At 32.9% G+C, this 15,773-nt stretch overlaps 1 pseudogene; it reads left to right on the top strand.

The window, feature by feature from the left end:
- The first annotated feature begins 7,136 nt into the window (after positions 1 to 7,136).
- Positions 7,137 to 8,310, top strand: LOC131857521 (pathogenesis-related thaumatin-like protein 3.7; annotated as a pseudogene).
- The last annotated feature ends 7,463 nt before the right edge of the window (positions 8,311 to 15,773 follow it).

Here is a 15,773-nt window from a genome sequence, read left to right as displayed (position 1 = left end):
CACAAGGGAATCAATATTAGACCAACCTCCTTCTTCTGGTGAGACCATTCAAACATGCCAACCTTCATTCTTCAAAAAACTATTCTGACCTCAGTTCAAACAACATTAGAGTCATGTAAACCTTCTTTTTCTTTCAACCCACTATATCAATCATACCAATCACATCAACCCAACATTCAAAGTACCTCTTTCAACCAAAATTGCACCCCTTTCAACCAAAGTCCAAATCAAAATTCACACCAACCCAACATTCAAACCTCTTTCAACCAAAATCAAATCCAATTCAACCAAAGTCCAAATCAAAATTCATTCAACCAAAATCAAACATCTTTCACCCAAAATCATACTCCTTTCAACCAAAACCAAAACCCTTTCAACCAAATCCTAAATAAACCATATCTATCCACCATTTCATCATCCCCTAAAGTCACACAAGACCAATCCATGCCATCTCTATCTAATAACACAACCTCCCATCGCTATCCATCATACAAATCCAATCTAATTCAAGTCATGATTCAGAGGTTCTCATTCAAAATCCTTCTTCATCAAGCCAAAATGTTGAAACATTCCAACAATATCCCATGCATTTCCAAACTCCTTCCCTGTGTCAAGAGGATGACCCAAAATTAGAAGAAATGAGTCCTGAAACAAATAAAGATCAAGAACAACCACTTCCATCCTACCCAATTTTTGATTAAGATCCCACTGGCCAAGAATCTTATGATGATCCCCTCGCTCTTTTCTATTCCATTCATAATCAAACCCTTCCATCTCAAGAAAAAAGTTTCCTTTCAAGTCCCATCCAACATCCACCTCTTAAAAAAGATCAAGGCATCCCTTCCATCCTCCCTAATAATCCCTTTACAAACCAAGATCAAAGCATACCTTTACCTTCATATCATAAACAATATCCCATTATTTCTCCAAATCTTGATCAAGATCCCTCCATCCCTTCATCTCCATGTCATAGTCCTCCATGTTCCTCATAATATTCCCTCTCAAATGAACTTACCATTTCTCCTAGTCGTCCTAATGATCCTAATCCCTCTATACATGATGTTCATGAATCAATCAAATCACCAATCCAGATCATACTATACAGAGAAACTTGTCAACAATTATATGTATGCCATCATCAAATACTAATGTAGTTACAAAAACAAGCATAACGCCAGCTAATAAGATCAACACTTGGTTGACATCATCATCCTCTTCAAGTGCATCAATAAAAACAAACATAACACCTGCTCATGTCGTAACTTCGAAAATAAAATCAATTTGTCTCATACACCCATACTTGATAGACTGGGGGAAAGAGAATATACCATAGATGGATTGAATTGAAAATGATAACACTATAGCTAAGTGTTCTAGAGATGGATTTCCCTCCGATGATCCACAAAATACAAAAACTAAAGAAATCAACAATGGAGATGTTGAATGTGTACACTTAGCTGAGTCCTTATATCCTATTGAAAAAGACATCTTTATCTCACTCATCAAACAAAGACCAATGAACTACCTACACAAAACTCTCTAACCCTATGAACAACATGCACCTTAAATGATATTACATCTAAGGGCTAGGTTAGTTTAGGTTTTTACTTTCCACATTGCATCGCATTTTATTCGAACCACCGCATGACATATAGCTTCTTTTCCAAACACATCATATTCACAAATTTCATGGCATATAGTTTCTGCATTTATATATAGCAACACCAATAAAACAAGGTAATTGTTCAAGTTTATCATTCATTTACATTCAAGAGAAACAAGGATAATCTCCTTTCTTAGATATTCAGACATGAATTCTTTGATGTCCTAAGGTCATTCATCTTCAGCATTACCCTATGATGATGCTTTACTTATGGTTGGGTAGTGATTTCACTATTTGAGACTTGTTAACCCAAAATCTATCAATCGCTATATCTCAAACATATTAAGAAGATCTCTAATTCATTCTAGACACCTAGTTTATCATATGACTAGTGAAAAATCTAAAATTCTACTTCAGTGTTGTTTTTATTATCACAACCAAGTAGGTTTCACTAATTACAAGTCAAGTCAAGAAAGTAAAAAGAAAAAGAGCTATGCCAAATATCCATCTCAAGGAAAAAGAGAAATGATATATAACTGAAACATCATGCATGCAAGTGCAACAAAAAGCTTTACTATAGGAACATGCGAGTAACTCCAGATGCCTACTAGCAATGGAGCAATATTTGAGAAATTACAGTCTATAACCTCGTCAGAGCTCTAAAAGTCTGCTGGCAGCGAGGCTCTATTCAGGATGCTTTTGAAGTTAGGATAATCCATGTAGCAAGTCATATAGGATGCTAAGGATCTTTAGTGAACACAAGAGAAGGAATCAACTCATCTGCACACACATGGGTAAAAGAAGATCAAAGTTTCAAGAACTAATGGAGAAGTTTTCCGTGTCTCCATTTGTAACTCCTAGTCACTAAGTGTGTTGAGTTGAATGTTCCAAAGGGCCTTAGAGATCGATTGACTACTTATCTATGAAATATTTTGCACCTCCATTTCAATTGGTGTATTACAAATGCTAAAACAAACATAGTTAACCTTGTTTAAATAGGAAATGCATCTTCATCATGCATATTGCATTAACATAGGTCATGTAAAAAAATCATTGTCTCCACATGCATTCTATAGATCATCATGTCATATAGGCCTGCTCACTGGAGGCATAACTGAGAAAATCCAAAAAATCGTATAAAGTCCTGAAAAAATGCAAAAAAATCATATAATGTCCTTCGAAAACATCCTAAAAGTATGATCCTAAAAAAAGTCCAAAAACATTGAAAAACTTAAAATCCAAAAACATTGAAAACCTTAAAATCCAAAAACATTGAAAAAAGTCAATCAAAAAACATTCAAAACATTGAAAAAATTACAATCCAAAAACATCGAAAAAGCTCTTGGAAAAGAACTAGAAACCGAAAAATCAATCAATCAGAAAAACTTGCAATAAAATATCTCGTGAGAAACAAATACCCTAGTGGATATCCAGCAAACGCTTCGCACGAGGTCAACAAAGGATAAGACTATCCAGTCAAACATCTGCAATCAACTATTCAATCTGTCTTATCAATCCTATCATATCCAGATCAAAGTGATCATTATCTTGTCTTAAACAAAAGAGGATACACTCGAAATCAGATAGGTCAGTCTTAAACGGGGTCTGCAACTTTCTGAGATCAGACATTATCAACCATCACATCAAGCAACTGAGACGAAGGCACAAGGTCAGTATAGCTGCTGAATTTTGTCCGTGTTAGTATTTATCTTTTATCATTTGGTGATAGATTATGTTCCTATGCTACTCAGGGATGTCCACAAGTGACTAGAGGAGCCATGATGGGCATTATCTTTTTCTTTGTTTGTTGCTTGTCTACTACATCTTTGTTTCTTCAATGAGATATCTTTACATCTTGGTTCCTTATACCCTGATGTGCTAAGCTCCATTTTTCAATAATAAGGCCCAGTGATGAATATATATTGCACAATAAATAATGACATAGGTTCATGATTCATTCAATTTCATTCTCATTTCATCAAATTTGCTTATTGCTAGTTTGTTGATTCTTTTCTCATCATCTCTTTCTAAATCATATTCTTTTCTAATTCATTCTATTTCATTCTAAGGTTCATTCTCTCATATTCTATTTCAATATCATCTTCACATCACCTATTTCTATCTCTAATAAACTAACTATTATTTTATCTCACATTCTTCTTTTTATGAGAGATCATTCATGTCTTTAGTGCACAGACAATCTCTCGAGGGGGTATTACACCTTGAGCATCACCAAGGCATACTGGGACATAATTTTTCATTTTCTTTGAACAATGTCATTCTGACTTTGTCTCAAAGAGGAGCAAATGTAGACACCTAAAAATGTCTCATTGATCATGTACTAATTATTCATCTAATTGATTAAATAATTCTTTAATTATTTAATTAAGTTAATTAATCTTATTCTTCTAATTTCATATTTCCTCGTCATCTTACTAATTATTCTATTTCTTATTCTTTCATCATTTAATCATTTTAATCATTTTCTAAATATTAATTAAATATTTATTATTTAATTAATTCTGATTAATTCCCTAGTTTAAATAATCTTTATTATTTAAATAAATTAATTCACAATTTCTATCTCTAATCATCTAATCATCAACCCTTTTCTAAATATTAATTAAATATTTATTATTTAATTAATTGTAATTTAATCCCTTAATTCAAATAATCTTTATTATTTAATTAAAATCCATTTCTAGCATAATTAAATAGTTTCTTTAAATTATTTAATTATCTAATTAATTCTTCCATTTCCAAATCCCCAAATTCTAATTTCATTTAATCTCACATTCTTATAAATTCTTCCAAATTCAAATACATGTGCATGATTTCAAAAACCAAATTGAAAATCAAAGTCAAGTTCTAAATATATTCAAATACTAAATTGAATTAAAATAAATTCAATTATTTGAATAAATTTCATTCAAAGATTAAATTGAAAATCTAAATCAAACTGCAAGCACATGGTAAATTAATTAATTAAATCATTTATCTCTCTAGTCTCTACTTCCATCTTCTAGTTCTCTTTGTAATCTTCTTTATTTACTTCAATCATTCTTTTTCTTCTTTCAGTTAGCTTTTTCTCAATTAGTTGACTCAATTAATCTATTCAATCTATTTTGTTTCACCTCTAAATCAGCAGTTCAACTATCAATTAGCATATGAGGTCACCCGAGTTCCACCTCTTGATCATTTTGTTCCACCTCTCAATCAATCTTCTCCAAAAATCTATAAATTGAGCATTCAATCTCCATTTTCACTCCTCTTCAATCGTGGACAATTTATTCTAGATCATGATATTCAAATCTTTGTCTCAATTGTAGGTTGCCAGTGCAATATCTGAGAGCCGTCATACCACAGAGAGAAGAAAGACAATGGAAGCCACGATGCATAATAGGGAGTTTCATCTTGCTTAGTTTAATTCCATTTTGCATTTATTCCATTGGTTTTATGTTTGAATTGCTTAGATAGTTAAGGATTCGTGATCATCCTTATTTCCTATTTAGCAATGGTGTATTTGAGCATGCTAGGGTAACAATACATAAGTATTTGGTTGGATGAATATACTTGAAAAAAAATTGTTGATATAAATTTTAGTCTATTTCAAAATTTGGGCTTTAAGAAACTATGTAAATCTTTACTTTCATATTATTATAAATATTTCAGTGGCTTTGGTCACTTTTGTAAAGAGAGAGAGAGAGAGAGAGAGAGAGAGAGAGAGAGAGAGAGAACACATATTTGTACACATCAACAACTGAATAGTACCTTTCAAGATTGTTTATTAGTTTATAATTGTGGGAACATTGTAAAAATGACATAACTTTTTACATTCCATTTTCAATGAGAAAATTAAAGAAATACATCTCTTAAAAATTAATATTTCTTTTACATTTTGAAAAATAGATTATAATGGTATGAGTGTATTCACAAAAAATAATTTAAATCTTAAATATAATATTTATAAAATATATCATTTTTTTAATAAATAAATATATAAATTCATTTAATAATTAATAATAATATTCAATTTAAAATTAAATAAATATATTTAAAATGTCATTACTAACTATCTTAGAATAAAAGGCTGTATTTGAATCTTACATTCATCGACAACTTGCATAGGATAGGAGGCTTTGTAGTCGGTTCTTGATTTACCCGCTTCCTCTGTAACATGTGGAGATCTCTTCTCCATGATACTGGAAAATATCAACTTTGAGCGGTCTATATTATTAGAATTAAGTGTAAAATATTTGTTTCAATCTTTGGGATAATATTCTGTACTGGAAAATATCAACTTTGAGCGGTCTATATTATTAGAATTAAGTTTGAAATATTTTTTTCAATCTTTGGGATAATATTCTGTACTGGAAAATATCAACTTTGAGTGGTCTATATTATTAGAATTAAGTTTGAAATATTTTTTTCAACCTGTGGGATAATATTCTGTTTCATTATCAAAATGTACTCTCTACTTGTGGATATCTTTTGCTTTCTATATATTTATCTTCTATAACTTGACAAAAACTTCAAAAACTTTAAGCTTTACATTCCTTGTTCAAAATATTATTACTAATTAAGACGGTGTTTGAGTCCTCATCCTCCATACCTTTCATTATAAAACATATGTCAATATAATTAACTAAATTTAACATGCATAGTCAAGGCTTTAGAAATTCACGCAACTTTAGGATATTGAAAATCAGAGATCACTGCAGAAAATGTCAAGCCTGAGATAACAGAAGTCTAATTGTTGATGACCATTCGAATTTTAAAAGACTGGGGCTCTCATAAGATAGGCTGCTCTGAAGCCGGGTCTTGGCTTCCTTCCTACGTGGAGCTGTCACGATGTTGGTGGGAAATATCAATTTTGAGAATGGACTTATAATTGTTATGTGGAGATGTATTCTATGGGAGTAATCGAAATATTAAGAGAATTGTATATATTAGTTTTAAATCTAATAGAATTGACTTAAATCTTAAAGCAATTATTTAAGTCTCTTAAAGAAACAACTCATTATTTTGAATATAATTAAGTAGAGCTGATTTAAACCTTCAATTAATATTGTATTATATCCATGCTCTGAATGATGATGACCATTAGGTTATGAAGTCTCGAGAATAAGGATGCACTAATTAAAAAATCCATTTAATTCTGATGTTTAGGTAAGACATTGTCTTTTAAGAAGTCGTTCAAGTCATTATGATCTGATATTTTTGTTAAGATAGCACTTGAATGGGTCAGCAGTCCAGTCATGTAGAGATGATCAGAATACAAATTGCAAGGTTGAAAACTTAAAAGACATTTAAGTTTTTTAGAGTTCATAATATTGATTTTTTTTAAAATTTTGGAACTGATTGGGTAATATGTTTTTCATCAATGTTTAGGAAGTAGGGACATAAAAGATCTATCACTAAGATGTAGGGAGACAGGATTTATAATATATGATTATGAAGTTGATCATAGAAATGATCCAACATGTGCGTGAATTCCTACATTCCGATATTGAAATATAATTAAAAACATTCACTTCTCACATAATATGATCTTGAAGAATAAACTATTCAAACAGTTCAATCTAGAAGTTTTCAAGGAGAGAATTTCAATGCTGACGGGGACTCTCGTAAGACACGGCTTCTGGAGCCATAACTTGCGGAGAGATGTTGTCTATATAATCCCTCCTCATATACCCAATCTATCCATCTTCATTCAATCGTTCAATCCAGACGCTATAATGGCAACAGTTTCAGATCTTGTGCTTCTTCTTGTGGCAGGACTGGCCATATCTCTTCATATGCAAGGTAAGCTGTATTTACAACATAAGAGTTGTAGGTTGAATACTATATGCATCCGAGGCTCAGAATAATAATATGTGTGTGTTTTCTTGCAGAGGCGGGAGCAGTTAAGTTTGAGTTAAGGAACCAGTGCGGGTACACGGTTTGGGCGGCAGGATTACCCGGAGGAGGGCAGCAGCTCGACCAAGGTCAGACATGGACGGTGGATGTGCCGGCGGGGACAAAGGGGGCAAGATTCTGGGGCCGAACCGGCTGCTCTTTTGATGCGAGCGGCCAGGAAGCTGTAAAACCGGTGACTGCAACGGCCAACTGAGCTGTCAAGTCTCGGGAGGCGTTCCGACCACGCTGGCCGAGTACACCCTGAATGGAGATGGCAACAAGGACTTCTACGACGTTTCCCTGGTGGACGGCTTCAACGTTCCTCTCTCCATCAATCCCACAAATTCACAGTGTGTCGCTCCTGCATGCAAAGCCGACGTCAATGCTGCGTGCCCTGCTCAATTGAAGGTGGATGGCGGATGCAATAGTGCCTGCACCGTCTTTCAAACTGATGAATATTGTTGCAGAGGCACCCATGTCGACAACTGCTCTCCCTCAAGCTACTCCATGATATTCAAGAATCAGTGCCCTCAGGCCTACAGTTATGCCAAGGACGATTCTTCCAGCACTTTCACCTGCCCCTCTGGTACCACCGACTACAGTATTGTATTCTGTCCCTAGATATATATAGGATTATACTTCCAAATAATCAGCTGTGAGCTGATCACGTATTTAGTATCTTATATATGGTGGTATAAACTATCGTTTGGTAGAGTCATATAAATAAGCCATCATTTGGTGTAAGGCATTACATGTCAGTTTCAATTATTACAGTTTATTATAACTAAAAATTTAAACTTTAATGGCAATGTGAAAAAGGTAATTCATATGCAATATACTTTTAAGAATAAATGTTTAAGTTCAAATATTTTATATAGTTTTCCAAAATAATAAAATATTTATTAGTCTTCAATTATTATTTTTATTTCAGAATTGTTTTATTTTATTTAAAAATTGTTATGTTAGAAACATAGTTATAAATTTATAATGAGATTAAGAATTAGAGTGTCAATCATATAAATATATAAAGAAAAAACTACTAAATGTTAAAACATAAGTGATATAAGTAAAATATAAATAAGATTATTATGTAAACATTGTTGAGATAAATATTAAAATTGATATTCATGATTTTTTGTTTTGTTGTCTTTGTAAAACTTAAGAATTCTGTATTTATGATTTATTGTATTATTATTCAAAATAAAACAAAAAAACAATATCAAAAAAATATTTTTGAGTAAAACTTAAAACAAATAATTTTATTGATTTTAATATCTTATATGAAACTCATTGATGAACACAAATAACCAAAATAAGATGGATCAAACTCTGTATCCAAAGAAAGAAGTTGTATGTTATTTAAAATGTTAAAGATAAGATAAGTGTCTTAGAATATGAAAGATATGCATTGTCTAATTACTAGCACTTGCACCTTTAAAAGACTCAATGGATGTGTCAATAGAAAATTCAAGGGAATACCATCATTATTTTCTCCCCACACCCAACCATTATTACCTTCATCATTCTCTTAAGACTTTTCAAAGGCCAATGTATTGTATAATACCTAAAAAATAAGCACATGCAAGAATAATTGAATTCCTACAAAGAGAAGAACTACAATATACCAATATTATTTTGTAATGATATACCAAAATCATATCAATGTATACAAAAATTACTCATACATGCAACTTAAAATAACTATACCTACATCTGAAAAATTGAAAATGTCTAATATTTTTTAACAAGTCATTCCTAGACAAAACTGATTAGATTAACAATAAACTTTTGACTAATAACATGATAGAAAAAATAATAATATTAATTAGGAAAGTTCACATCTAAAAAAATAAATCTTGCCTTCTTATATTTTTCAACAATTGGACTATTGAACTAGCACGGGATGATCAAATAACATCTCAAAATGAGCAAAGGATATTTAAACTAGGTCATCTTAACACACAATTGTTAAATTATGATTAAATAAATTAGGAAAGGGCCCAAACCCTCACATAGCAAGGCACCTACAAAAAAGAGGGGTCTCATGAGCTTGAGAAAACCCAAAATTAACAATCAAAACAAGACATAAACAAAAAGAGTGTGTGTGTGTGTACGTATGTATGTATATGTATGTATGTATGTATGTATGTATGTATGTATGTATTTTTTGAATATTTAATGTTATTATGGTGATATTAGGGTGTAAGTCCAAGTACTTTAAGAGATTTTTGTGTAATTTTAATGTTAAATCATGTCTTCTCTAGGATGAAGTAAAATCATGAAAGAGTTTTGATTAATAAATATGGAATAGACTCAAACCTTTTGATGCAGGAGCATCCCCAGTCTCTGAGAAATCTTGCATCAACCAAAAATATTTTCTTTTAGTTTTTCTCATGTTTCAGTTTTTGTATTACTTTCATCTTTTCTAGAAGTTGTTTCTTTTTCATTGCAGATCAGATTTTTAGCTTCCAGGCTTGTTCTTATTCATCATTCCAGATCTCTAGTTCATTTCGATTCTTTTCTAGCAAGTTATTTATTTTGGAGCATCTTTTTCTTGGTTTTAGAGCAGTTTTGGGATTACCGTCTATGTTGGAGATTTCTTCTCGTGCGGAGCAATTTATTATCTTGCGGATCTATTTGGAACCATGCTTGATGTCCTTGGGCCCTTGGTTGACCCTTCTTTGTGGTTTGCACTTCATGTTTGTCCTTGGTGGATGAGATCTTCACATTTTGGATTTGACCTATTTTACATGTTTCATTTTTCTTCCTTGGTAAATGTATTTTTTTGTGGCCAACCCGGATGTGTTCTCAATGGTATATATATTTTTGTATTTGATCCTTTGAGATATAACAAAGTAGTATGACAATCTAGATTCATAAATTATAATTCAAACACTTTTTGGAGGTCTAGATGAATTGTATTTTGTGATGTAACTTGAACCAAGAATGTTAGACTGTATGTAACCTGTATATTACTAGAAGTTCTATGATGAATATGATGGTATGATAAAAGAAAAAAGAACCAGTCAACTACTGAGAGGGGGGGGGGTGAATTAGTAGATAGAAAAACTGATAAACTTTCACCTTCTCATAAATAACCTCTCAAGTAAACTTAGAACTATAAATGCAATAACTCTGTCAAGATAAACTGGTTGACTGTCACAACAGATAACTATAAACAAATTGAAACTCACAATCATCCAAATACTTTTGCTTCACATTACTAAAACTTCATTTCAGATTGTTACCTATTAACATAACTTATCAAAGTGAAATAAGTAGTTGAGCAAATCAACCATAGAAACATAACCACAAAAACATTCACCACTTGACACAATATTTTGGACGTGGAAACCCAAATGGGAAAAACCATGGTGAGATGAGAGTCACAAGATAACTATCTAAACTCTTTTGAAGTTTTCCTTGTTAGGAGCAAGCTTGTTAAAGCTTTTACAAAAATTCATGTTAAGGACATATCCTGTTAGGGACGACCCGGTTAAGGGATTGACTATAATGGCTTCTTAGAAGCAATACCCTGTTAGGAGTAACCTTTGTAAAGGATTTAGAATCCAAGCTAATGGATCACCTTGTTAGAGGATTTGAATAACAACAAGCTTGTTAAAGGTTACCCGATTAAGGGATTTAACTGATGCAATTGTTAGAAAACAACAAGAGTTTGTTGATCTATTTGACTATTACTTCACTTGCTTGTTTAGATCCTTTTCATGCTCCTATCTACCTTTACTTAAACTATATATACATCATCCAGCTTGGAAACCACACACTCAATTCAACTTTGCCAAAACTTCAACTAAAATAACTTAAAAACCTTATAAACAAATCAACTAGGTCGGTAAGACAACAAAAACCTAATTCACATAGAGATTACAAACAAGTCGGTTCAAGTATGACCATTGGATTACATAACAATCTCTACACATCATTCAAGAAAGCCTCAACCATTGCTTGATCACCGCTTCATCGATCTCAATAACTCATCATATGCTTTGCATTACACGCAATGTACTTGCTCATTCCCAAGACAAAAAAAATTAACTCAATGTGCCAAAATCTCTTTAAAACTCTCTTCATACAATATGCATACATGCCATAATCATTAGTAATCATTATCAGATCAAAACCAATATAACCAATTCACCATACTTAATCGGTTAAGTTTTATCAAAATAACAGGTAAGGTTTACCGGTAAAAATCTCCAATACTTAGCAATATTGGTTCACTCCCCAAACTTACCTACCGGTTATAGTTCCTTTCACTTAGCTCTTCCTATTGGTTACAAAAAAACATTACAACAATATCATTATAACATTACCGGTTTAATTGACATCAATGACAACATAACAAATCATTAATGCAATCTTCATGCAAATGCCAACAATCTCCCCCTTTGGCATTGATGTCAATACAAATATCAATACCATTGATTGTTGTGATTGTGAATAGGAATCCTGGTTTACATTTTACTATCTACTATCCTTGTCTTCAGTTTGTCACTAGTTCTATCACTGGTTCTTTTCCACATAATCACATAGTTCTTCTCCCCCTTTGACAACAATGCCAAATTGAAAGTAAAATATGCAATGTCAAATGCACAATTCAACATCAATAATCTTCAACTTGATGCCGCCCTTGTGGAATAACTCCACTCTTACACCAATCCTACTGTAAAATTCTACAAGTAGCTCCAGGACTGATGTAATCTACATCATGCTCAATTGACCTCATGAAGGGGTATAAACCCTAGCTAACTTCTAAGATACTCAAAATTAGTCTTAGGTAGAGGTTTAACAAAGATATCTACAAGTTGCTCCTTGGTAGAAATATGCTCTAAGGTCACATCTTTACTCTACACTTTTTCCCTCAAGAAATGATACTTAAATTCAATATGCTTGGTTTGTGTGTGCAAGACAAGGTTCTTTGAAATATGAATGACACTAGTATTATCACATAAGATCTTTACATGTTCAGTAAACTTAATCTTGAAACCTTCCAAAATGTGCCTCATCCAGATAGCCTGGGTACAATTCATATAAGCAACAACATACTCAGCTTCAATAGTAGACTGTGAAATACAACTCTGCTTTTTTATACTCCATGAAACAAGTCTTCCACCCAAAATGAATGCTCCACTGGTGGTTCTTTTCCGGTCATCAACATTACCTGCCTAGTCTGCATCTGTGTACACCTTCAATTCAATGTTTCCTTTATATGGATAGCATAATCCATAGTCAACAATACCTTTCAAATATCTGAAAATCCTGGTTGCTATCAAATGTGTTTCCTTTGTATTCTTCTGAAATCTAGCAACTAGATCAACTGCATGAGTGATATCCGGTCTACTATGTGCAACATAGTGTAGTTTCTCAATCATTGACTTATACTCCTTCTCATCAACAGATGTAGCCTCATCTTTCTTAGACAACTTTCAACCTATAACCATTGGTGTCCCAATTGGTTTACAGTCACTCATACCAAATGTCTTTAATATTTCTTTCACATATTTGAACTGTGTAATGAAAATACCACTCTTCATTTGTTGTATTTGCAAACCTACGAAATTTTTTATCTCTCCAACTAGAGACATTTCAAACTCACTTTTCATTTTATTTGCAAAGTCATTTCTCATGTCATCATTTCCTCCAAATACGATATTATCCACAAATACTTCACTAACCACTATCTTATCTCCTTCAAATCTGAGACATATGTTACTATCTTCATTGGTTCTTTGAAATCCTATCTTCATCAAGTGTGAATGAAGCCTTTCATACCGTCCTCTCGGTGCTTGCTTTAATCCATATAGTGCCTTGTGCAACTTACATACCATTTCCTTCTTATCAGTTAAATCATAACCATCTGGCTGCTCAATGTATACTTGTTCTTCTGATATTCCATTCAAAAATGCAAATTTCACATCCATCTGATATAATTTGAATCCCTTATGATTTGTAAAAGCCATTAAAGTTATGACACCTTCCAGTCTAGCCACTGGTGCAAAAGTCTCACCATAATCTTCTCCTTCTTCTTATGTACAACCTTTGCAAACCAATCTAGTTTTGTTGTGAACTACAACACCATCTTCATTCATCTTGTTCCTAAGAACCCACTTAGTCCCTATTACATTTTTATTCATCGGTTAGGGTACTAGAGTCCATGTGGTGTTCTTCTCAATTTTTTCAAGTTCCTCCTCCATAACTTTAATCTAATGATCATCACCAAATGCTTCCTTAGCAGTTCTAGTCAATAGTGGAGATCATGCAAGAATTTTCTCTGATCCTTCTTTTGTTTAGCACTCCAACATCCTTATCTCCAATAATCTATTCACGATTGTGATTGAATCTCACATACCTCAGAATAAAATGATCATTATCTTCATTTCATTTTCTTCATTATCATCATCTTCTTCTGAATCTACCTGTTCCAGTTGAACTGGTACAACAAAATTCTCTTTACTAGTTTAAGGTTTCATAGGTTCTGTTTCCAAAAAACAAAATGCAAGGAACTTCATCCTTTTTCTCCATACTAGTTTCTCCTGAGACTTCAGGATACTCATCCACTTGAACATCAACACTCTCAATGATTCTCTATGTTTGGTTGTTATAGCATTGGTATGCCTTACTCTTGGTGGAATAACCAAGAAATATACCTTCATCACTTTTAGCCTCAAACTTTCTAATATAGTCACCTCTTTTAATCAAACATTTGCTACCAAATATCTTGAAATAACCAATGTTAGATGATCTACCATACCAGTATTCATAAGGAGTCTTGTCCTTACCTCTTTTTACCAAAATCTTATTCATTGTGTAGACAACTATGCTGACAACTTCTCTCTAGAAATTTTTTGCTACACCTCCTTATATCAACATCATCCTAGTAGCTTCAACAACTGATCAATTGTTTCTCTCTGCAATACCATTATGTTGTGGTGTCCTTGGTGCATAAAGTTGTCATTTGATACCATTTACTTCACAATATCTAGTGAATTCCTTAGAAGTGAATTCTCCGCCTTCGTTTGTCCCCAGACACTTTATCTTCTTTCCAATCTCCTTTTCAGCTAAGTCCTTGAATGCCTTGAACTTACCAAATGCCTCTGTTTTATCTTTCAAGAATGTGACCCACATCATCCTTGAGCAATCATCAGTGAAGATCATGAAATATATATCACCTTGAATACTTTTAGTCCTTATTGGTCCACATAGGTCTGTATGAACCAAATCTAATAGATGCTTTGTTGAAAAAGACTTGCTCTTGAAAGCTAAGGATGTCATCTTTCCCAATTGACATTCCTTACAAAGAGAATTAACGAGTTTGTCCAACTGAGGAAAACCTCTCACTGTCTTTGACTTACTCACTTTAACAATGTTATCAAAATTCAAATGACAAAATCTCCTATGCCAAAGCCAACTATCATCTATTTTAGCAATTAAATAGTTGTTGTCTTTAGGATCTAGATGAAATAGGTTACCTTTAGGCTACTTGCTGGTTGCAATCAGTTCACCTTTTCTCCCATAGATTTTGCGCATACCATTCTTAAAATCCAATGGGTATCCTCTGTCATTGAGTTGGGCAACACTCAAGAGATTGTGCTTTAGACCTTCAACCCAGTAGACATTATCTGCATTGCTCTTTCCATTAAGAGAAATAGTTCCCTTACCTTTAACCATGTAGGGTGAGTCATTATCTTACAACTCTACCATCAAATTCCTTCAAAGAAATAAATTTAATCCAGTCACCAGTCATGTGATGTGAGCAACTACTATAAATGATCCAATCATCAGAATTATCCATGCAAGAAACTAAAGCTTTCTCATTAGTTGTCTCCTCTTTAATGGCTACAAAGACAATGTCTTCATTAGTATCACCATCAAATTCCTCACCAGTGATACCACCATCAACTGCAATAAGACAATCCCTTTTTCCTTTTCCCTTGTACTTCTTGAACTTCTCTTGCTTGTGCTCATTATAACCATTAGGACAGTTAGCAGCTATATGTCCAATCTTGTTACATGCAAAACTTTTCAAAGGTAATTTACCCTTATATTTACCAGTACCTTTGGGCAACCGCTTGGCCAACAATGCTTCAATCTCAACCAAACTGTCTTCATCATGAATTTCTCTACTGGATCTAGATTCATGAAAGTGACTAACATATCTACTTTTTCTCATAGATGGGTTAGAAACATAAGCTCTAAATGTTAATTCAATTTTTTGAATACTACCATCATAGCCATTTAATTCAAAAGCAGT

Source organism: Cryptomeria japonica, chromosome 8, assembly GCF_030272615.1.
Source record: "Cryptomeria japonica chromosome 8, Sugi_1.0, whole genome shotgun sequence".
Classification (NCBI taxonomy): Eukaryota; Viridiplantae; Streptophyta; class Pinopsida; order Cupressales; family Cupressaceae; genus Cryptomeria; species Cryptomeria japonica.
This window is presented reverse-complemented; position numbering and strand designations above follow the sequence as displayed.